This window comes from Nycticebus coucang, chromosome 7 (assembly GCF_027406575.1).
Source record: "Nycticebus coucang isolate mNycCou1 chromosome 7, mNycCou1.pri, whole genome shotgun sequence".
Taxonomy (NCBI): domain Eukaryota; kingdom Metazoa; phylum Chordata; class Mammalia; order Primates; family Lorisidae; genus Nycticebus; species Nycticebus coucang.
In genome coordinates, this window is record NC_069786.1 from 121222718 (window position 1) to 121246832 (window position 24115).

The 24115-nt window shown below is 44.7% G+C and overlaps 1 protein-coding gene across 1 annotated transcript in view; it reads right to left on the reverse strand.

Moving 5' to 3' along the window:
* SERPINE2 (serpin family E member 2) overlaps positions 1 to 8859 on the reverse strand; it is a 60069-nt gene extending 51210 nt beyond the window's left edge. The window contains exon 1 of the mRNA XM_053597586.1: positions 8630 to 8859. The gene's annotated coding sequence lies outside the window, so the exon portion shown is untranslated. The remainder of the gene's footprint in view (positions 1 to 8629) is intronic.
* Between the last annotated feature and the right edge of the window lie 15256 nt (positions 8860 to 24115).

Consider the following 24115-nt stretch of genomic DNA (forward strand, 5'->3'; position numbering starts at 1 on the left):
CATGCATCAGCTATCCTGTGCTCCAGGGCCAGTGCACAAGAGCTGCCTGAAGTCTGCAGGAAGGTCAGATGACTAGCTGATCACAGGGAAGCTCTGCCCACTGAGTGTGCCACAGGAAAGCGGTGCAGAGACAGCATGCAAGAACACAGAGCAAGTTGCTCCTTCACCTGGTAAGAGACACAATAAAAACATGACTCTCAAAGAGGTACTCATGAGTCTCAAATACAACCTACTGCCATGGCTACCTTGTGTCCCCAAAGTCAGCGCCATTCCTGACACAGTGCTCAGCACCTAGGGTATACTGTCCTCTTCATCCTCACAACACCGAAAGAGTGGTTACCTGTATGCCCTTTGCAGATAAAGAAACTGAGGCTTGGAGAAGTTAAGAAATTGAACTCTGGCTCATGGCCTCCAACTTATAACCTATGGACTCTAGATCCAAACCAAAGCTTGCTAGCTTCCAAATCCCCTCCACTCTTAATTATTATTCTATGAAGAAGGAGAAGCAAATAGCTATTATTAGAAATGACATATGCTACAAAAAAAATAATAGGACATTGTGGTAGGCACCTGTAGTCCCAGCTACTTGAGAGGCTGAGGCAAGAGACTTGCTTAAGCCCAAGAGTTAGAGGTTGCTGTGAGCTGTGATGCCACGGCACTCTACCCAGGGCAACAGCTTGAGACTCTGTCTTTAAAAACAAAAACGACATATGCTGAAATAAACTTTAAAAATGAAAAGCTAAATCTTAAACAGAGGTTAATCAGGCATCTTTTCAAAACCATTCTGCAGTTGTTTTTGGGTTCTGCCAAGTTGTATACAGCTCAGCACATTAGTACCTTGAACTCTGTGTAAATGCACTCTGCTTTCTCAAACTAAAAAGGTCAATACTAATTTTAGATTTCAATCCCAGAAAAAAAGTGTCTAAGGAAAGAATTGGGAGGAGTGGGAGGGTTAGGCAAAAGGCATCAAAACATTCCTTCAAACACGACCTAAGAAGACTGGCCTCCTTCCATCTGTGTGTTTTGGAGGTGTTACTGAAGCACACCACGGAGCACAGCCTTTTGAAAGGTTTGACAGGAATTCCTGTTTCAGAAGGTACAAATATTGACGAGATATAAATCTTGGAAACTCCTTGGGACCAGCTCATTGACAGCCCTGTCTCCAGGCGCTGGGACCAGCACATACAGGCTGCGTGACCGTGGACAAACTCTGGGTGCTCCATGCTAGTGTTTCTCAACCTTTTTCATCTCACAGCATAGTTGAACCTGTAGTTAACCTTCCATAGCACAATTAAAGTATATTGACCCCCTCAAAAGAATACACTTATGTGTTTTGAACTTCTTTCAAAAATAATTTAACTAGTGATCTTTAAAAATTTTCACGGCATACCTAAGATCCTCTCACGGCACACCAGTTGAAACTCACACTCTTTCTTTCCAGCTGTACAAGCGGGAATGACATTAGTATCTATGCAAGAGGCAGGCATGAGACCACACAGAGCCTCTGTCAATGGAAAACTGGAAGCTAATGGCAGTTGAGTAACTTGCCTGCCCAACACACCCCTCTAAATACACCCTCCCCTCCTGAACACAGGGTTGAACATGTGACTCTTGTCTTAGCCAATCATGGTACCCCATTCACCCAACCATGGCCACTGGTAATGGAAAGGGCACATGAACCAACTGAGCCAATCGGAATTCTTCCCTGGATTCTTCCAACTAGAACTGTCAGGGAAGTCCCTCTTTCCTCCTAGCTCATGAGGCTGCATGTAGAAGAATATAAGAGACCAGAAGGGATAAAAGAGAGCCGTAAGGCTCTCAGTCTCTGCCCAGAGCCACCTGAGCTGTGCTCAGGGCTGGGCAGTGTAAGCCAACAGCTGTCCCCTGGTTTCTAAGTTATTTTGCAAGTTTCTGCACTTGTAAGCAAAAGAAAATGCAGTATTCAATAGTTCTTATAATTTGAACAGTGATCAAATCCTCAAGAAAAGTAACTTCTCCCTAAGTGGATTTCTTATTTAAAAAATGGAAGAGAAAAAGAGATTTTAGTAGATGAAGCAAACAGTGCCATTATTTATATAGCATTTTCCCAAAAGAACGAAAGAAATACCTATTTTTATTTGTAGTCACCTTATTCATTTTCAAGTGGGCTTCCTATTTGGCATTAAATTCTCCCATGTGCCTACACCCACTTTCAAGATCTGGTCCTTAAAAACTTAGGATAAAAACAAGTGGTTATTTTATTTTTTCTATAATAGCCATATTTCCTGGCACCACATGCAGGGGGAAAGTGGGAGAGAAGGCACCGATGCTATTTTTGGTATGCTCTCAAAAGAAATTCCCCAGGTTACCAGAGTTCTCACTGGGGGTTGGAGGGTTACAAAAGCAAAGTGTATTTACCAGGATTTGCAGCCACTGCAAAAATCCTTTCTGCCTCTTCGTGGTTTGTATGCATGTATGTATCTCTCTCTCTCTCTTTCTTTCTCTCTCTCTCTATATATATACATTTAAAATCTCCCAAGAATTAACTGATAGAAATGGAAAGACACAGTGGATTCCAGTTCTCAAATGATCTTCTGAAGCAAACGGAAAAATCTGCAGTCAAATTAACAGAAACCTTGGTGTTCCTGATCTGATCTGGAAGAAGGGTGTCCCAACTTCCACTTTTGGAGGACTCCAAGGATGAAACAGTGGACATGTTTGTTAAAATAAAAATGAAATTACAAATAGTGGATTTCCTAGACTCAGTGGCCATCCCCCCCAATCACCACCCCACATGCTACCCCAAAAGGGGTGCTAACTTCTCTAAACTAGGCTTACCTCCAGACTTAGAAATCTAACACCAGAGTGAACCATCACTCATTGACTATGGAAACACACTTGGCCTGTTGGATGAAAGGTAGTGTTTCTCAAGAAACAAAATGTACTCATCTTTTAGTGTTCTGAAACTGAAAGAATTAACCTAAAGGTGCAATTTATTCCATTTGACTCCATTCTGCACCTGAGAGTATTTTTTTTTTAAACCCATCATTCATTTTCAGATCAAGCATGCAATCTATTCATAAGAAAAGATGGTTTGGAAAGAGAAGATGGGCATATTTACGGGTGGAGAACAAGTTTATAAAGAAGATCCAAGTAGATGGGATCCAACTTATTTAACATTTTCACAAATGCCACTACGCGGGAATACAAATTAAATCTTCATATTGGCCCACAATGATCTGAACACCAATGCTAATGCTGAATGATTTTATAGGTTTTAAAAGAATAGAGACAGAAAGTACAAAAGCACATAAAACTCGTTTAAAAAATATTTCATCTAGATGTGATATTTATTAGAAAACTGGATCAGAAATTTAGCTGAGAAATTCTAAGATTTTTAAAATAAGACACCTTTCAGATCATATATTTTTAAATACCCATTGTACAGAAAAGGAAACTGAGGGCCAGATGGCTAACTATACAGATTGTTGAGGGCTCCTTGGACCCTCTCTTAGCCTGCTTTTTCCACCACACTTGGCTGACGATGTTAGCTGAAAAACTACCATAGCAAAACAACAACAAGAACAACGAGAAACCTTAAAAGGGGTCACCAAGAGGTCATACTATTACCCAAGAAGGTTAATGGAAGTAAAACCAGAAAGCATCCTACTTTGTATAAACCATAAAATGCAGACTGCAGCCAAGTCGACGGACCTGGAGGAAGACAGAGCCAAGCCAAAAAAGATTCAGATAAGAGAAGTGAACAGGCACAGAAGCACTTCTGTATTAGACTTCTGCTTTTCTCCAAGTAATGAGCTATCTCAAAAGACCTGGTCGATCAAAAATCTTTTAAAGTGTGGAGCTATACACTAAATTTGGAAGTACTAAAAGGAAGAGTAGGGCAGCACCTGTGGCTCAAGGAGTAGGGTGCCGGTCCCATATGCCGGAGGTGGCGGGTTCAAACCCAGCCCCGGCCAAAAACCACAAAAAAAAAAAAAAAAAAAAAAAAAGGAAGAGTAGAGATCTGAGAGGAGAGCCCCCTTAAAGCCTGAAATATCTCATGCACTCTTGCATAAAGCATGCGCTAAACTAATGAAAATATGGTTTAGTTCAAACGTCTGTTAGATGTCTTTGAGTCACACACCGTTGCTGGCACAAATCAAACATGGCATGACTCCATGAAGCTTACAGTCGAATGCGGTGGTTCTCAACCTTCCTAATCCTCCGAATGCCGCAACCCTTTAATACAGTTCCTCGTGGTGACCCCCAACCATAAAATTATTTTCATTTCTACTTCATAACTGTAATTTTGCTGCTGTTATGAATCATAATGTAAATATCTGATATGTGGGATGTATTTTCATTGTTACAAAGGGGTCGCGACCCACAGGTTGAGAACCGCTGGTCTAATGGGGAGGTCGTGCACCACAGAGGCCTCGGGGGAGTGATTGCCAGGGACGATGCAACAGGTGAGTCTAGTCTTGAAAAAGGGAAAATGAGCCCAACAATGGATGCAGAAGGAGAAAGGAAGTGCAGACAGGAGGGCCGAGGAGCAAAGGCGAGGCGGCGGTGGCGCGAGGCAGCACTGCAGTACGCCGCTGAGTCTACAGGAAGCTCAGTTTGCAAGAGGGTAAGGTTGCGGAGAGGAGATGGGGCAGGGAGGTAGGAAGGGGTTGAAGAAAGCTTCAACCCAGTCAGGTGATGGTTACAAATGGCCAGCAGGCCGGTGAGCCCGTGGAGCACTGCGGAAAGTTCCTCAGCTGTGTGCTGAGAGGAACTTGGGTTCTGGGCCAGCACTGTCCAGAGGCAGCAGAGTGACTCAAGGGCTGAGGGCTCCTGGGGCAGCCTGTGCCTTCCTATTTACAGACTCCCCACTGCTGTCTGCAACATGGAACCGACCCTGCCCATCTCCACCTGCGGTGTTGAGGAAGTGTGGTGGTGGTGAGGTCTGTGGAAATGATGTGTAAACAGCAGAGGCTGCAGTCTTGACACAGGTGAGGTAACAATAGAAATCTGTATTAACCACCCTACAGAAGTTCAAAGCATCTTGAGACATTCAGGGGCAACAAGGTAGAGAGGCAGACCCTCAACCTGTGAGATGATATCACCACTCCTCAGAGTCGGGGCATATCCCTAAATCAAGAGGTGCTGTCTTCTTATCAGGGAGAGCACAAGCGGATTTGACTGTGGGGGGCTGAAGTCTCACTGGCAGTAATGTGAGAGGCAGTTAGAAGAGTTGCAAAACTAGACACAGGGCACCGTACAGTAAGCCAGGAGAGATTCCCAGGCTGCTGGTGGTCATTTTGGCCTAGGGTCATTAGTCCCAAAGTCCACGGGAGCCAGAAGGTTCTATAAATGAGGGCCCAGGTTCAGGGGAAACCAGAAGGCAACCAACCTCCGGTACAGATGGACACTGGAAACTCAGCTCCAGCTGCGTGCAGCCACCTGGGGACACGTGCCTCTTATTCCAGGTCTTCTAACTTGTCAGAGAAACTATTAATCCAGGGATATCTCTAGGTTCATAAATATGACCTCGATGTTTGTGTACTTTGTTCTGCCAACAACACATCTGCCAGTTAGAAGTGGCACACTGGTCACTGTGTCACCCCTTCTGGACTCTGAAGCAAGGCAGGGCCAGCGTGACTGAACCAGAGGTTTGTGGGATTCCACAGCACAGAGAAGCAACCAGCATTGGCAGCTGTCTGGGTGTGGGCAGTGCAGGGGCCCAGCACCAACGTGAAGCTTCTGCTCCAACACCTGGGTGGATGGTTGAGCCACTGCCAAAAAACAAAGCCAGGAACAAATCTTTGCTAACAATGAAGTGAATATTAGATGGGCGATGAAAACTAAAATCAGTTCTAGACTTATTGCAGGGTTTTGTTTTTTTTTTTGCCTAAGGACATGGATGTGTGCACTTGATGGTAGGTAACTAGATGGAACTCAGGAGAATGCTCACAATCTGGGACTCAGTTCATAGTGGACATAGCTGAAGCTTTGGGAACATGTTTTATTCAAAGACTCTTCAGAGCAGAGGAGCGGTGAGAACGGAACCCTGGGTAACCCCAGGCGGTAGCAGAGAAGCCAGGGAGGAGGAAGGAGAACCAGAAGGTAGCAACCAGGGAAGGAAAAAGCATCAGAAAGGAATGGCAGAGCCTCACCCAATACCAGAGAGGTCTGGTGAGTAACCCTAAGATTGCTTTTTTTGGGAAATCACAAGGTCTTCTATTTTGGAGAAACTCTGGCCAGCTTGCAGAGAGCCGAGCAACAAGAGGAGACCTGTGGAGATAAGGGGGTCACTACGAGCGAGGTGAGGATGCGGGGACAAGGGGGGCGAGTAAGGCATTTTTTAAATACAGCTAACAAAGAAGAGAGTTCCTAGGGAGAGACTGCTGACAAAAATGAGAGGAGTGAGATTCCTGAGCACAGGGAGGCACTGGGCTTCAGAGCACAGTTGGAGGCATTAGTCACTGCCACAAGGAGGCCTTCTCTCCAAACTTCTCTAAGTTCCCTGTCCAACTTCATTTTCCTTCTGTTATTCTACCCTATTCATTTTTTAATCATACATTGTATAATATACTTATGTTTGCTTTCTGTCTGTTTTTTTTTTCCTACAAGAATGACAGCTCCAAAAAAAGAAAAGATCTGCTACATTTACCATATATGAGAACCTAGCAAAGTACCCCAACACAGTAGATGCCAGAGATTCATTGACTACCTGGGTAAATATGGAAAAGTGTGTAGGTGGGGGAAAGTGGTAGGATGTGAAAAGACTCTGGTGACCGCTATTCTCTGAACTGAATGGGCTGTGAAGTCACCTGCCCAACCTGAAGGAGGTAAGGGAGTGGCGGTATCTTGTGTTGAAGATTACAACAGCAGTCCCAGTCTGCAACCTGAAAAGAAGGGGCTTGTGGGATGAAGACATTAAGATACTGGAGTTTCTGACTTCAGAAGCTGAGCATCTCTGGGCATGGATGAGATTTGGATGTAGTCAGAGGACTTAGTAGCTGGAGTGGGTGGAGGTCACTGGATTTCAGATGGTCAAGAGAGTGAGAATCTAGACTCCAGATCCCCCACAGAGACTTTGGGACAAGAGGAGGAGAAAAGGCTATGAGCCAAAGTCCCCAGGCAGTGGGAGGAAGACTGGCTGAAGGAGGATGGCAACATGGAGGGGAAGCCAAAGGACCTCACCAGGCCACCACCTGCTTTCCCACTCCAGTACCTCCAACAATCCAGTATTTAATCCCCATGTGTGGGACTAAAAATTAATGTCTTTTGTAGATGGAATAATTTTAAAATTACATTAATACGTGAAGTTCGTGGGAGGTAGAAATGTTATGCATAGACCATTTTGTTTTTAGAATAAAAGATGGATGACATTTTCATGGCTTTCAGTAATTCCCCTGCACTGTACAATATTTTCAAACATTATTTGAATAAAGAATCAAGAGTTGAGGGTTCAAAGAAACTTTAGGTCATTTAGCATAGCACTCATTTGCATAGCCCAAAACTTTAATGAAGTATCTTAAACAGCAAATAATTACTAATTTAGATATGTAGATAGCATTGAAAGCACCCTGAATTTTTTAAGCGTGGTTTAAGATATGCGAATTAGCCAGGCTGACATTTCTTCCAGTTCTCTGAGCTCAATTTTGACATAAAATCTCCAAAGTACAAAATTACCACATAAATTGTTCCAGAACAGTTCAGAGAAGTAAACTGCTTTCTGGCTTGAAAGAGGAAGTTAAACCTTCAAACACACCTTTTAATATTGATGCTAAATAGTAGAACGTTCTGGGCAAAGTAGCCAAAGCAAGGCAGAGAAGCATTTGAGATTTCTCCTGCGGGACAAGACACATACACAGACTTTGTTTCATTCATTGAAACACTAAAACTATCAGTAGCATCTTCCCCCATACTTGAAGGTGGAGTGCTGGTTTATGTAAGAGAAGCCTTCCCTGCTCAGTTTGTGGGCAAATTAAATAGCCAGTTCTGTCTAGAATTTCTGAGTACTGACTGTACTTTCACTTTACCTATAGACCCGAACCAGCCTCGCAACTCCCATTGCTACCGGGGATGAAAATAGCAAAGATCTGCTCTGCGGGGTTAAACAGGTTGCCAGAGGCCAAGGCTCTCCCCAAACCACCGGACACCTCTACGCTGCTCAGCCAGGAGTAACGAGGCAGAGTCCGTTTGTCTTTCCCTTCTCGGCAGCGCACAGGCAAAGTAAGGGGTAGGGGCGACCCGGGAGTCGCTGGGCTCCTCAGGTTCAGGGTCACGGGCGCCAGCTCGGATGGACCGGCAGAAGCCACGCCAGGCTCGGGGACTCTCTCGGCTGGCCCCGCGGCTCCCAGCTGTGGGCACATTTGGACGCCAAGCCGGCGCGGCCCCGCCTTGCCCTGCCCGGGTCCTACTCGGGTTCCCAGCGGGCGGGACCGACGAGCCGGGCGCGCACCCAGCCTCGGCCGAGGCAGTCAGAGGGAGGCTGAGAAAGTTCCCTCCGCCTCGACGCCGGCGCTCCGGGTCGCGCTTGACCAGTAGACTCGGGGCCGGGAGCAAGGTCGCGGCGCGGAGCCCCGGGGACCGTCCCCCGCGCCGGGGACAGTGCCGGCCGCGCCCCTCCCGCGCCCGGGACCGCGCAGCCCGTACTCACCGCCTGGCGCTCGGATCCCCAGGTGACGGCCGCGGAGGGCGGCGCGGCCGGAGCGGGAGCCGGGTCCCGGCGGGGCGGCGAGTCTGGGGAGGGAGAGCGGCTGCGGCCAGGAGGGTCAGAACACGCACAGAGGCGGCGGTGGCGCCTGCAGACGCCGCGCAGCCCGGGCAGCCCCACAGCGCGAGCTGGGCGGCCGCGGTGGCGGGGGCTTTATCCGCCGCGCCGCGCTGGCCCCCGCCCCTTCCTGCCGCCCCCGCCCCCGGCCCGCCCCGCCTTCCCGCCGCCTCCTTTGTGTGCCAGCGGGCCGCCGCGTCCCCGCGCCCGGGCTCCGGGACGCCCCAACTCCGCCCGCGACCTCCGGGAGGCCGCCCCCAAGGGGATCCCGTTTGGGGGCTGCGTCCCGAAAGCGCCAGGGACCGCGCCGACCCCGAGGTGCAGTGCCAGCCCGGGCCGAGTTGCACGTGGGTCGCCGGAATGGGTGTGTTGGGGGGGGGATGCGGGGACTTAAGGGCTTGTGGGGCGTCCCTAAGACGCATACATGTAGTCCTGACTGCCCCGTGGGAGAGACAGGGGGCGCCCGGGGACAGTGCCCACCCCTCCGGGTGATGGAAATAACGGTGCCAGGACGCGGCCGGGAAAGGGCAGATCACCTCCCGGGGCTTTGCGGGGTGTCCTAGAGCCGACTTTTCCCTGTCTAGGGTGTAGAAGAGCGGCGTAGGTCTCTTTAGGCAGATGGCAGACAAGGAAATCCAGAAAACTGGATTCCTGGCTGCGGTGACAGCGTAAGGTACCCGCAGAGTCCTGGGAATCCAGCCCTCCTTAGCCGGCAACTACAGCCAATGGGACCCTGTGCGCAGGGAGGCGCAGACCCCGGAGGCAAGGCGACAAATTACTGTCCCGCCCAGGGCTTTATTAGCTGGATCTTCCTATCCAGTCCTCCTTTTCAAGTTAGGTTTGCAGTGGCCCAACTTTATGTTGCCTTTGGTGTAGAACCCTCCCTAGCTAGCCCAGGACCCCAACCGTGAGGAAGGAATGTGATAAATTTCCTTAGACGCAAGCTCTGAATTAAGGTTGCCTGTCCTGATGAGAGCCGCTGGGAAGATGAGTTTGCAATCTCCCGTTGGCATGTAGGTGGCCGTGCCATGCTGTGTACGTGAAGGGGGAGGGGCTGCCTAGGAAAGTGTAAAGTCTGAGTCTCTCTTACAGGGAAAGAAGCTAAGGGAGGTTTGGCCTCCAGGTCCTCCCTGGTCCTGTCGAAGGAATGTTGTGACGATAAGAACACGCAGTCCACAAAAAATGAAAACTGTTTAATTATTTTACAGTCCTGTTGAATATTCATGTTCAATTACAGGGCAGCGTGTACGTCCTTTTTCCTTGTTCCCGGTGTCCGATATTGCTTTTTGCTCCAGGGTCTTCTCCTGACTGCCTCCTTACACCTTAGGTCACAACTCAAACGCCCTCTCCTCTAAGAAGCTTTCCTGACCACTCGAGCTAACATCACTTCCTCCCCTCTAACAGAGAGCTTTCTTCATAGTGCTCACCATGATTTTATTTATTTATTGCTACTTTCCTGTTATTTTTCTTCCACTGTCCCTTCATGAAATATGCTCCAAAGAGCAGGGAAGAGAAACCAATTCAATAACGTTCTCAACTTACCCCATCCCTAGTAACTAGAGCCATAGTATACACCTAGCAGTTGCTTAATACATGTTGACTGGCTGGTGGCTGAGTGAATAGCCAACTATTAGTTCATGACTATTAGAGGTGGTAAGTCCCCCTCCATTGACAGTATTGTGGCTTGGTCCAGTCATAGAAGTTGAGCTGGAGTAGAGGGCAGAGCAGAGGTGGGAATGAGTTTGCTAAGTGCGTTCAGGAAGCTGGGAGTCGCCTTTTCCAGGAAAAAAAATAAAAATAAAGAAAAAAAGGAGGGGGGGGCATTCCAAAAATACTGGAGAAACAAACTAAAATCAGGAAATGTAGGTGAAGCCAGATTATGAAAGCGTGCAGGATTCCCAGTATTCATTTCAATCTCAATCACTTTTAGAATTTTTCATTGAGATAATTATAGGTTTCCATGCCATTGTAACAAATAACCCAGAGAGGTCCCTTATGTACTTTTTCAAGCTTTCCTCCCTGGTAACATTGTGCACAACTATCATCTACTATCACAACATCAATACACTGATTCCTATCTCAAAGACTTTGGTTAATTATTTATAATTTCGAGTTTTTAGTTTTATTCTAAAGTTAAACAAAATTTTAAGAGAAATGTACAAACATCATACTTTAAAGGGTTTCAGTCTCCTAATGGAGCCAATCATTTTTAGTGGGGGGGGACAATCCTTGTTATTTTCCCCATTCAGATTCTTCATCTATAACAAACATTCGGAAGCCTTTAGGACTTACCTCTTTGGTTATATTTTCATGACTGACATTCATGGTACTTTTCTCCCCAGTACTTGTCAAAGGAACATTTTGGACAAGATTGTGCATGACTTGTCAATTCTGAAATAAGAAGACAGTGTTAACTAATATGGTAAACTAAGTAAGCCAAGCCTCTAATGTTTCTTTCTCTTTCCTTGCACATTGGATGGGACCAATGAAGGGTGTCGCCCAAAGAAAAGTGATTCAAGACAAAGACCCATTTTGCCAGGGGGATATGCTGGGAATACCAACTATAGTTGTCACCAAGAGTGCATGGCTGGTGTTGGCCGGCCTTCCTGATGCCGGCAAGAGGAGACAGAAGCAATAATCTAAGCTACACTTCCCATGACATTCAAATGACCAGACTCTTTGACATCTATCACTAGGTGGCTGTCCCCTGGTGCCCACCTGCTGCAGGTTCCTCCTTCGGTATGTAACCCTCTGTGAAATGAATGCATTTCTTATAGATATGTATCTAATCGACACTTCCCTGCAGTTTTGTTGGAGAGAACCAAATCATTTAATGCTCCTACCTGGTTCTTTATTTGCAACTTCACATTCACAGCAGAATTTCATTTTGTCCTTCAATTGTGTGGCTCACCTTAATCCTCAAATAGAGCCTCAAATTGTTTATTCCTTTGACCTGGAGTTTAGCCAGCTCCAGCCAGACTCTGAGTTTGGCTTTGTGTCCATAAGCCACAGTTGGGAGAGATGCAAGAAATGCCCAAACAGAATAAAACAAATGATCTATTTAGTCTTGTTTCCTCTCTCTTGGAAGAGGTCCAGTGTTGAATGCCTTGGAATAAATGAAAATCCCCCCACCCCACCTTCACTGCACCCAAACAGTATAACCTTGTATTTAAGTAAAAACTGTCCTTAGCTCTCAATGGGGTAATGATGTTTTGTCTGAAGACTGATGGACGTTATGGTAATAAGATAGTGGTGGTTGCTTCTTTTCTATCTAACGCCTATTTAAAAGACATTACACCATAAGGCTACTTATTACACAACATTGTAGATGCAAATGCTGTTTATGTAAGATTGTTTAAACAAGGGGAAAGGAGACTGATTATAACAGTTCATTTATACAATTAGGTTCTGGGAGTGTTGCATTGGTTTGGGGTTTTTTTCCCCTTATAAAAGACATTCGTCTTCTTTGCCTTTAAAGTTAGCTGTCAAATGAAACCAATTTCCTCTTTCTGTAACTTCTGAAGCAGATTAAACTGAAACATCAATTTTCACTTTCCTTTTGTCGTCACTATGTTTTTTACCAAGAGCTTCAGAGAAAAGACGGTTACTAAGTTCTGGGCTGGGTATTATTTTCTACTTATATTTGACCAGATAGGATGGAACAGCCAAATTCTGAGAATCACTGTAATACCGACCCCTTCAAACAACATCCTGGCTCCTTTCCTTCCTGTTACGACCAAACGGTAGATGTGGCCTCCTGTCCTCCCCACGCCTCTAATCCATCTTCTTACCCTCTCATGCTCTTCCTCACTTCCTCTGTCCCTCCTTCTTTATCAAAGTCACCAATAACTTGCAGGACCAACCCCACAGTTTTCCATCATTCCTCATTACCTTGGATCCCTGGGCAGCATTTAACCTTCATGTTTTGCCCATTTTTAAGAAACTCCTCTGCTTATTCTCTCTTCCATTTCCTTGGCTTCCCTTCATCTTGTCCTCATTAAATATTTCTCTTGCAATAGCTGGGCACTAGCTATTGACTCAGCTCTCCCCTCTCTTCTCCACACTTTCTCTCAATGGAGTGAACATTGATTGATATATGGCCATCTAGCATTTATTCCCCTGGGACCCCTGCCTCGTCTTTTGATAGTGGGCTCACTTCTCCTGTTCTATGGGCCATTTTGTTAGGAAAGAACACAAAGACAAGGTGTTCTTTTTGTCTCTACCCCACCTCCACCGCTTGCCTGCGCACCCAAACAGTATAACCTTGTATTTAAGTAAAAATTGTCCTTAGCTCCCAAAGGGGTGCTGGTGTTTTGTTGGGGAAGATTGATGGATGTTACGATAATAATTGTGGTTGCTTTTCCTCCTATCTAACTCCTATTTAAAAGACATTACACCATGAGGTTACTTGTTACACAACATTATAGATGCAAATGCTGTTAGGTAAGGTTGTTTAAACCAGGGGAAAGGAGACTGGTTCTAACAGTTCACTTATACGATTCATTTCTGGGACTGTTGCATTGGTGACCAAGCTGACTGGATTCCCTTTCAGTACTTTGAATCTCAAAAGGAGTAGAAAGAGAAACGGAGCTGACTCATTCCATCTTGATGATATTAGCAGCTCCTTCCATTTGGACCTCTGGGCTGCCCTTGTCCCTGCCTCTTCTAAGTAGATGTCCTCTGTGGACTCTTTGTTTCTGTGAACCTTTTCTACTTGTTAGCCAGATTTTGTTTCTGTTGCTTGCAGCCAAGGACTCCTCCATGATCCACCCTGGATGTGTAAAAATGGTTAGTTGTGGATGATTCCAAGCCTGTATCTACAGCTGGCTTTAACCACTGTCCCAAGGTCCCACGCAGACATCTTCAAGAGCCTCCAGATAATGTTCCACCATCACTTCCCACCTCAGAGGTCCAAAACTAACTTCATTCTCTTCGTCCCCATGCCAGTTCCTCCTCTTGTGCACTTTATGTGTTTTACAGAAATGACTGCTCGCTCGGTCAGCAAAAGCCAGAAAGATGGGATGAGTTCCGGCTTCTCCCCTTTCTTAAAAAATGTGTCTCATATCCAGACATTCCCTGGGTGTTATTAATAATGTCTTTCCCAAATCCCTCTTATTCACCTCCTTTTCCATTTTTTTCAAACTAGTACAGACTGTTATCATTTTATAACTAGAGCGCCCCAATAGCACCTTAGGGGATCTCCCAACTTCCATATTCTGTCCACAATTGCCAACTTAGTCTTTCTAAAATTCCGTGTCAGCCATGCCATCCTGTGCTTAAAATAACTCCATGTTTCTCCGGAAGGTCCAAATATCTCAGTGTAGGCAATCTTCTGTAGAGGTTACAGGCACAGATTTGGAGTTAGAGTGCCTGTGTACAAGTCCACGTCTCACCTCTGTGTAATTGTTTTCAGGTAATCTAACCTGTGAGCCTCTGTTTCTGTCTTTGTAAAATGGGGGATAATAAAATAACCTACTCATAGGGATTTTTTTTTTATTAAATCATAGCTGTGTACATTAATGAAATTATGGGGTACAATGTGCTGGTTTTATATACAATTTGAAATACTTGCATCAAACTAGTTAATATAGCCTTCACCTCATTTTCTTATTATGTTAGGACATTTATACTCTACACTTAGTAGATTTAACATGTATCCTTGTAAAATGCACCATAGGTGTGGTCCCACCAATTACCCTCTCTCCACCCATCCTCCTTCATGGGGTTTTATGTAAGGATTAAGTAGGTAATATATGAAAAGACTTAGTGTCTCACACAAGCAAATGCTTAATAAAAATGTATTACAATGAAAATTCTCCACAGTCTAACCCCAACTTACATTTCTACCATTATCTTCTCATTTTGTCTTTGTTCCCAATCAAAATTACTCACCTATACATACAGAGGGCGCCAAAAAATGGATACGCATTTTAAGAAAGGAAAACTGATTAAATTTGTAATCTTCAAGTCATGTTTGACTTGTGCGATTACAAGAGGCACTCAAACATGACTTGTGTTCATTTTTTGTTATCAGGATATATTGAGTATTACAATTTTAATACCTTTTTTCTTTCTTAAAATTTATATACATTTTCTTGGCACCCTCTGTATATTGTATTTTTCTACCACTGTGCCATTGTTTAAACCATTCTCTGGATGAATTCTGCCCTAAATACCTTTTTTCTCACTCTACCTGTATCATTCATGTAGCATTGCATTACAAACTGTCCCAAATTTTAGTGGGACAACCATTGTATTTGTTTGTGATTCTACTGGTTGGCTGGGTAGGGTTCAGCTAGGATGGTTCATCTCCCATCCATCCTGTGTCTTTTGATGTCGCTCATGCACCTGCAAGACTCAAGATGACCTCACTTGCATGTGTGAATCTTCAGTGAGACGGCCTGGAACACTCAGTCTTCCCTTTTCTGCAGATTTTTCCATTTTCATTGACCTTTTCTACCTTGCATGTCAAGATCAAATACTTCTCTACATGATTTTTCCAGCAGTAACAATTTTACCTGATGGCTCAAGACTCCAGGGTGGTGAAAAGTAAAGTCACAAGTTCTCTCAACAACTAGCCAGGGATTTGTCACAATGTCACTTCTGCGATCACAATCCACAGCAGGTCACAGGGCTCTCTCAGATTCATTTAGGAGAAGTAGACTCTACCTCTTTATGAGAGATGTATTAGGCAGCCTGAGTTGCCATAACAAGATACTACAGACTGTCTTTTCCTCTCCCTGTAAGGACATCGGTCCTGTCAGCCTAGCACTTCACCTTCATGACCTCATTTAACATTAATTAGCTCTTTAAAGACCCTTTTCCCAAATACAGTCACATTAGGGAGCTGGGTGGGGGGCTTGAATGTTTGAATTTTAGGGGACACAATTCAGTCTATCCTAAGAGAAAGGATAGAATCACATTTTAAAAGGGCATGCAGAATGGGAGATTACTTTTGGCATTTTTGGACATAAAACTCTCATATCTTTAAACTCTCAAGATAGCTTCTGAGTTTTTTCTAAAAATAATAGATTAAATTTTTAAAAAATTGCCAGTTGCTTAACCAGCCCTGCAGCTGGCTGCAGAGCAGGAGCTGATTTGTGCTGTATCTTGTGTACTGTAGAGCAGTGGCTCCCGCTGCTCCAGGCCACCAGCCTTTCTCACGTGATGAACGGCCCTGTGTCCCACCCCCTTTCACTTGTGTCCACTCATCACCTTTACTTGTACATGATTTTGGATTTAATGAAGATAATGATGCTACTGTCTTTATGCAACTCAGAGGAAAAAACTGATTCTTACTAAAGAATATAATTACTGAATTATACCAGATATAGACACCCATGGTCACTTTTTAAGCAATAATCTCATAAAAGGCCCCCTGGAGGATTCTCTTCATTTCTCCAGTTGATGCTTTGTAGATTTCTTCCCTAAAAGTGCTAGGAAAAAGCAAGTAAAAAGCAAGGAGGTCGGGCGATGTAAGCTGCTGGCTAACTGTTCCTATCATCCCTTACTCTTGACATCTGTGCCATTTGAGCATTGAACATCTCTTCCAAGATATCTAGAGTGAGAAAGGCACCTCACAGGTCACTGAACTCAGTGGTCCTCTTGCCTCAGCCTCTCCAGTATCTGAGGCCAGGTGCAGTGGCTCACACCTGTAATCCTAGCACTCTGGGAGGCCAAGGTGGATGGATTACCTGAGCCCAGGAGTTCAAGACCAGCCCGAGCCAGAGGGAGATCTGTCTCTAAAAATAGCCAGGCATTGTGGCGGGCACCTGTGGCCACAGATACTGGGGAGGCTGAGGCAAGAGGACCACTTGAGCCCAACAGTTTGAGGTTGCTTTTTTTTTATTATTATTAATTTATTTTTTATTTTTTTGTTGTTGCAGTTTGGCTGGGGCTGGGCTCGAACCCACTACCCTTGGTACATGGGGCCAGCACCCCACTCACTGAGCCACAGGTAGTGAGCTATGATGCCATGGCACTCTGCCACGGGTGACAAACTGAGACTCTGTCTCAAAAAAATATATGAATAAGTAAAACACAATAGAATAGAATAAAATAAAATAGAACATACCTGGGAAGCTATCCCCAAAAGTACTCATTTGACATCCAACTGAATCTGAATTGTTTAACAGCCTTCCAGATGTCACTTACGGACACGTATCTCAACACTGATGTAGTCTAAGCCCTTGCTTCTGAAGATATATGGTCTTTAGACTGACAGTATCTACATCACCCAGAAGTTTATTGCTGATGCGGGACCCCGGGTCCTGCCTAGACTTACTGCATCAGAATCTACATTTTTATAAGGTCCCCAGTTGAGTCATGTGAACGTTAAAATTTAAGAAAACGGATTAAACTTGCATGTATAATATACAAAAGAGCAGGGATTCAAGAACCCAACAGACTTGCTCAAGGTTGCCTAGGTAAATGAAGAGCTCACATGGATAATTGGTGAACCGTCTGTGCTTAGAATCGGATAGACCAGTGCTCAAATCCAGGCTCTCCTCTTTGCCAGCCTGAAATCTTGAGAATTCCCTGACTATCTTGGAGTCTCAAATTATTTGCTGTTAAAGGAGCAGTAACACTATCTTACAGGCTTGCTGAGAGGCTAAAATAAAAAATACGTAAAAGGCACCTAGAAAGCCCTTAGTCAACAGCTGTCAGTGTCATTATTCTTAGATTTCCTGACTCTGCTGCCACGTGAGTATCCCATGTTGCATACAAGAAATGGGAATAGTGCTTTCAGTACATTTGGTCTTTTTGAGACCAGTGTTATATCTAATTTAGATTTTGTGGTTTGAAAGAATGACAAGGAAGAGGGGCTTCAGAGCCAAGTGACCAGGATGTGGCACAGCTGTGAGATTCCAGACTCCTGCTTCTCGCTTCTTTTTTCCTGGGCTTGTCTGTAATCACCTGCAGAAGCCCCTGCAGGGGCATCCAGGAGGGTGAGCCTTTCACCCACACTTGGCCTCAGTTCTCTGATGTTTCTCCTCTTTCCTCACTGCCCAGTGGGCCTTCCACATTCTCACACAGGCTCCAAAGTGAGGCTCCCCCACTTCCTGCCTCTGGGGAAACCCCATAAATTCTTGGCCTTGCTTTTACCCGTAAAAGTTCCCGGCCTTGTGCCTCCTCATTCTAGAGGTAAATCAGTTACAACACTAGCAACACTTTCTTTCTTTCTTTCTTCTTTTCTTTTCTTATTATTTTTGACACAGAGTCTCATTTTGTCACCCTGGGTAGAGTGTGTGGCATCATAGCTCACAGCAACCACAAACTCTTGGGCTCAAGTGATCCTCTTGCCTCAGCTTCTCCAGCAGCTGGGACTATAGGCGCCTGCCAGGATGCTGGCTATTTTTAGAGATGAGGTCTTGCTCTTGCTCAGGCTGCTCTCAAACTCCTGAGCTCAAGACATCCGCGTCCCCTGCCCCTCCGCCCCGCCCTGGCCTTCCAGAGTGCTATGTTTACAGGTGTGAGCCTCACTTCCTTTCAAATAATACGTGCATTTTTTGGTGAGGAAGTATTTTTTCCCTTTTCTTCTTAGTTGACGCATAATAATTGTATGTATTTAGGGAATTAAGAGTGATATTTGATACATGTATACAATGTACTATGTTATTATCAAATTAGGGAAATTAGCAGCATATCCATCACCTTAAACATTTGTCATTTCTTTGTGTTGGGAACCTTCAAAATGCTTTCTTCTAGCTTTTTCAAAATAATATAATAAATTATTGTTAAACATATTCACTCTACAGTGATACAGGGCACTAGAACTTATACTTCCTATCTACCTGTAATTTTGTATCTGTTAACCAATTTCTTCCTTTGCTCCCCCTTCCCTGTTCTTCCCAGCCTCTAATAAACACAATTCTACTCTCTATTTTTATGAGATCAATTTTTTTTTTAGCTCTTACTTACTAGTGAGAATGTGCAGTATTTGTCTTTCTGTACCTGGGTTATTTCACTTAACATAATGACCTCTAGTTTCATCCTCATTGCTACAAATGACATTATTTCCTTCTCTTCTATTGCCAAATACTACCCATTGTGTATATCTACCCCATTTTCTTCACTGGAATCTAGAAACCAGGATGGGTTTGTATGGATAGTATGTATGATTGTTGCTACTGAGGCAGGGAACACTCATACATTTTGTCCATAGGTAAGCAAGGATCCACTTAGTCCCTCTTTATCCCTATGTCTCCATTTCCTGAATGCTTAATTGATTTACTCATGAGAAGAGGTTTTTATGGGTTCCAGTACATACACTTAGGTAATATTTTATGCCTCCTGCCTGTCATTCAGAGAAAAATGTACCCTGTACCATACCACATCCATATAATTATCTCAATACCGCATTCTAGCTAATAACTATCAACATAGCAAGATGGGTGTTCACCTAATGAGTTATAAACTCAGACAAAAATGTGACAATACATCTGTAGAGGGCTCATGATACTCTGCCAACCAGTCTGTAGCAGATATGGTTGTTTACCATAAATATCATCTCCTATTCTGCTGGGAGAATCTGGATTTTGTTCAGAGATCCATCCATCCCTCTGGAATCTGTCTTAGGGGGAAATCCTGGCTAACATGGACAGCCATGATAGTTCCATTCTCTTTGCTCATTCTTGGTTTAGAAAGTGAAAATATGATCTAATTCTGCTCAGTGATTTGAGGGAAGTCAGTTATCGGGAAAGCTTTTGAGAAAGGTTGTCTAGATGATAAAAACAAGAAAAGATTCAAACAAAAAGAGATCTTTTCTTCCAATCTGATGCACAGAATGGCAGCATCTTGTGCCATAAGAAGAACTCAGGCAACATGCTAAGTAAAGATAGAAGAGGCAAAAGACTGAGAGGCCAGAGGTCCTCAATGCTGTTAGTCACTGAGTTAACTCTCCTGGGAAACCCTCTAGTTAGGGGCCCCTTGTCTGATAAGGTCAATATTCTTTCTTGTCCTGGCATTTTAAACTTAGTATTTCTTTTACCAGCAGCCAAGGCATCCAAAAGAACATGCAGTATTTTAAAGCAGTCATTAAATTCTTTTAGGATCCTAGGCTCTTTCCTTTCCAGAATTCATTCATTCATTTTAACAAATAGATACTAAAATATACCAGCGAAAGAGAGACAGTGATCAAATGATCACACGTACAGATAATGGTAAACTATAATTATAAGAAAAAGGGAAAGTATAAGAAACTCTATGAGAATAAATGACAGATACAATTAAGCCTGGAAAGGGGTTGTATTAAGAGGTAAGATTTCACTTAGCAAACAGTATGTGAAGGGTATGAGAAAGCAAATGTAGGGAGAAGAAAGTGTCTTAGGGATGGTATAACAGCATAGGCAAAGCCTCCATGTGGGAAGGAGTCTGATGCTCGGGCGTGATCCCAAGTTCTGTGGGACAGGAGGAGAGAGACAGAGGAAGGAGTGGTGCTTTTAACACTCGAGAGGTTGAGAGGGTCCACATAACGTAGACTACATCTTGGAGACAATAATGAGAATTGTTCTCTCTACCCTAAAACAAAAAAGGGAAACAATGAAGGGCTCTAATCTGAGAATGACCAGAGTATACAACCTCACCATTTCCTTCTGGGAGCCTTAGGGTTCAGTCTTGCCATAGAATTGCTTTCAAGAGCAAAATGCTATCAACGAAATGCAATTAAAGACAATTAAATTATATCATTATCTGGGCCTTTTGAAGGGGATCTTTGGCAGGAAGCATTAGAACTCACCCAGTATCTACATGCTCCTCTATATTTACCAGATTTTTTTGCAGTTTGGTTGGGACCATGGGACAGTGTGGTAATGATGGAAGTCATTTCCAGGTATGACTTTTTTTTGGTGGTAATGATGGAAGTCATTTCCAGGAATGACTTTTTTTTTTGAGACAGAGTCTCACTCTGTTGCACTCTTGGGTTCAAACGATCCTCCTGCTTCAACCTCCCGAGAAACTAGGACTACAGGCACCTGTCACTCACTACGCCTAACTAGTTTTTTCTGTTTTTAGTAGAGATGGAGTCTCACTCTTGTTCAGGCTGGTCTAAAACCAGAGCTCAAGCAATCCACCTGGCTTGGCTTCTCAGAGTGCTGGGATTACAGGTGTGAGCCACTGCACCCAGCCTCCATGTCTGATTTCTTCTAACCATTCTGTAGGATCCTTTAGCCCTCACTTCACTCAACGCAATGACCTTGGAAGTCATATTTCCAAATGAAGTAGCTACAAGATATAAGAAGGCTGGTGACCTGCCGGCAGATTTTGGGTGAGTGAGAAATAAAATCTCCTTTTCAAGGCACTGAGTTTTTAAGGTTTATTCGTTACTGCAGCACAACCCAACTATATTAGCCTCCTGCTGTAACAAATTACCATAAACTAAGTGGCAACAAAAATTTACCATCATGCATTGCTTAAAGATGCTTTCTGATAAATACACTACTAGGCATTTTTTTTTGTTGTGTGAATATCGTGGAATGTACTCACACAAACCCAGGTGGTATAGCCTGCCACACACTGAGGCTACGTGGTCTGGCCTATGGCTCCTAGGTTACAAACATGTTCAGCAGGTGACTGTGTTGAATACTGTAGGCAATTGTAATGCAATGGTGTGTCTAAACTTACCTATGCATGAAAAAGATACAGTAAAAATAAAGTATAAAACATAAGAGATGGTGCACCTATGTAGGGTACTTACCATGAATGGAGCTTGTCGGACTAGACATTGCCCTGGATAAGTGAGTGAATGTGAAGGCCTAGGGCATCACTGTACACTACTGTAGACTTTATAAAAACTATATACTTAGGCAACACTAAATTTATTAAAAAGTAAAGTAATTGTGCTGTGATGTCATGCCACCTAGCTCCTACCATCATTATAATCTAATGCAGACCATCGTTGGCTGACATGTTTTGTGGCATATAACTATGTTCTCTCACAGTTCTGGAGGCTAGAAATCTGAAATCAAGATGTCAGCAGGGCCATAGTCCCTTGGAAGGGTATAGGGAAGAATCCTTCCTTGTCTCTTCCTGGCTTCCAGGAAACGTCAGCAAGCTTTCGCTTGTGGTTGCATCACTCCAGGGTTTGCCCCCATCTTCACAAGGCTGTCTCCTCTGTCTCTCTGTATCTTCACATAGCCTTCTCATAAGGCCACCAGTACCGGTGTCTTAATCTGTTTTGTGTTGCTACAAAGGAATACCTAAAGCTAGGTAATTTATAAAGAAAAAAAGTTTATTTGTTTCTTGATGACTGTAAAGTTCAAGATTGGGCACCTGCATCTGGTGAGGGGCTCAGGCTGCTTCCACTCATGAAAGGGAGCTGGCTTGTGCAGAGATCATGGAGCAAAGCCGAAGGAAGAGAGAAGGGGCACGTGCCAGGCCCTTCATAATAACCAGCTCTCAGGGGAACTAATAGAGTGTGAACTCAGTCCCACAGGAAGGCATCATTCTATTCACGAGGCCACTCCCATGACCCAAACCCCTCTCATTAAGTCCCACCTCCAACATTGGGTATCAAATTTCAACATGAGGTTTGGAGGGGAAACCATTCAAACTGTAGCAGTTGGATTTAGGGCCCACCCTGATCCAGTGGGACCCTATCTTTACTTAGTAACCACTGATGCATCTGCAAAGACCTTATTTTAAAATAAGATTATATTCTGAATCTTCAGGTGTACATGCATTTTGGGCGTACACTATTCATCCCACTACACTGACAAATAGAAGATACAGCTTATAACACAGCAGCACTTCTTAAAAGCCATCATTTCTCTCCTCCCTTACCCGAGAGCAGTTCTGGAGTTTTCCTTTCATTCCCCGTCCCTCTTTGCCTGCATTCTTCCCCCAGCTTTCAGGCCTTGTGGACATTGTTTCACCATTGCCTCACCTCCTCCTCCCCCCCATCTCTCCAGGTTCCATCTCTTCTTACATTTGTCTTGTTCAGGCTACAACAATCATTGGAACTGGGTGTGCAGAAGCAGAACTTCCTCAGAGGGCAGAGCAAAGGGGAGGGTATTCAGCAGTAAATGCCAACATATTTTAGTAGAAGTCTAGAACACTCTCAAGTTAATGGTTATCCCAATCAAATTTGCATTTTCGTTTGCATTTGGGCTGTAGGTTGAGTCTTGCTGTGGGAAGCAGGCAAGAGCATAGGTCAGGAAACCACCTGGAGGGAATGGCAGCAGTTCTAAGAGCTGGGACCAGGCTGATGGGGGAGCAATACTCATGGAGCTAAGTTCCAGAGACAACACTGATAGGACTCAGGAAAGGTGGGTAAAAAGTGGACCTGGTCAGAGTTATATACCCTCTTTTCAGTAAAATGCACATTAAACAATTCTTGTACAAATAGAGATGACTCCTGTTTGTAGACTCTGCTCATCCTTCATCCTGAGGTTGTCTGCCTTGGTGCCAGAGACACCAACACAGACCTCCAGAAATACTGTTTCCCCCCAGCCTCTGATAGTTACTGGGCAGCAGCCAGGTTGGGGCTATTGGGAGCATTGCCTAGAGTGATCCAGTGATCAGCTTGAGCAGCCCAGCACCTGAATGAAGCAGCGTCCCACCAACGTGGTGGTCCAAAGGGCCAGCTGCAGAAAGAGCTTTCATGACTGCATCTTTGAAAAACAATGAGCAGGGAAGAGATGTGGTTTCAAACTGGGAAAAACCAGCAGACACCTTGGGGAAAACTGGAGCAGATGTGAGGAGAGGCAGGCCCCCAATAATGGATCATCTGGTACAGATGCCTGAAAGTGGGGAGCGTGCAGGAGAGAGTGGGGCACGTCAGTTGTGAGCTCTGAGCGTGTGCGATCAGGCAGGCCTCTGCTGGGGCTCGCACTGGTTCGTAGCCTGGTGGCCTGTGCTGCAGCTAAGTGCCGTGAGCATGGGTGAACACTCGTCAGAGCCGGCCCCATATCACGTAGAGCCAATCCGTAGAAATGGAGACTGCTCTTCTTCCTGTGCTAGGAGGACATGTTCAAAGTTTCAGGTGAGTGAGATTCCCTCAAATCCACAGGCTGGTTGTGATGGGGAGTAAGCCGGGTCAGTCTAGATGAGGGCCATGGGGGCCGATGGAATTAGTTGATGGAGTGACCTTTTAGGGGATCTGCCCAAGGGAGTTAGCTGGCCACCTCAATTACCAGATGAGACAGGGTTTAATCTGGCCTGGTTTCAGGAGTCAAGTGGTTCAGCTTGGTGGCTAAGGGTAGGCTAGTAAGATCTCCGAGTGGTTGTGGTGGGACAGTCACATTTTGAGTTCAAGGTGCATTTGGAATGAACCAGTACAACTGACCAATGGCTGCTGGACTGAGGGACAGGATTTATCTCACTGGGGAGTGGCAGGGGCAGGAATGGGCTGGATTCTGATCCAGCAGGGACTGG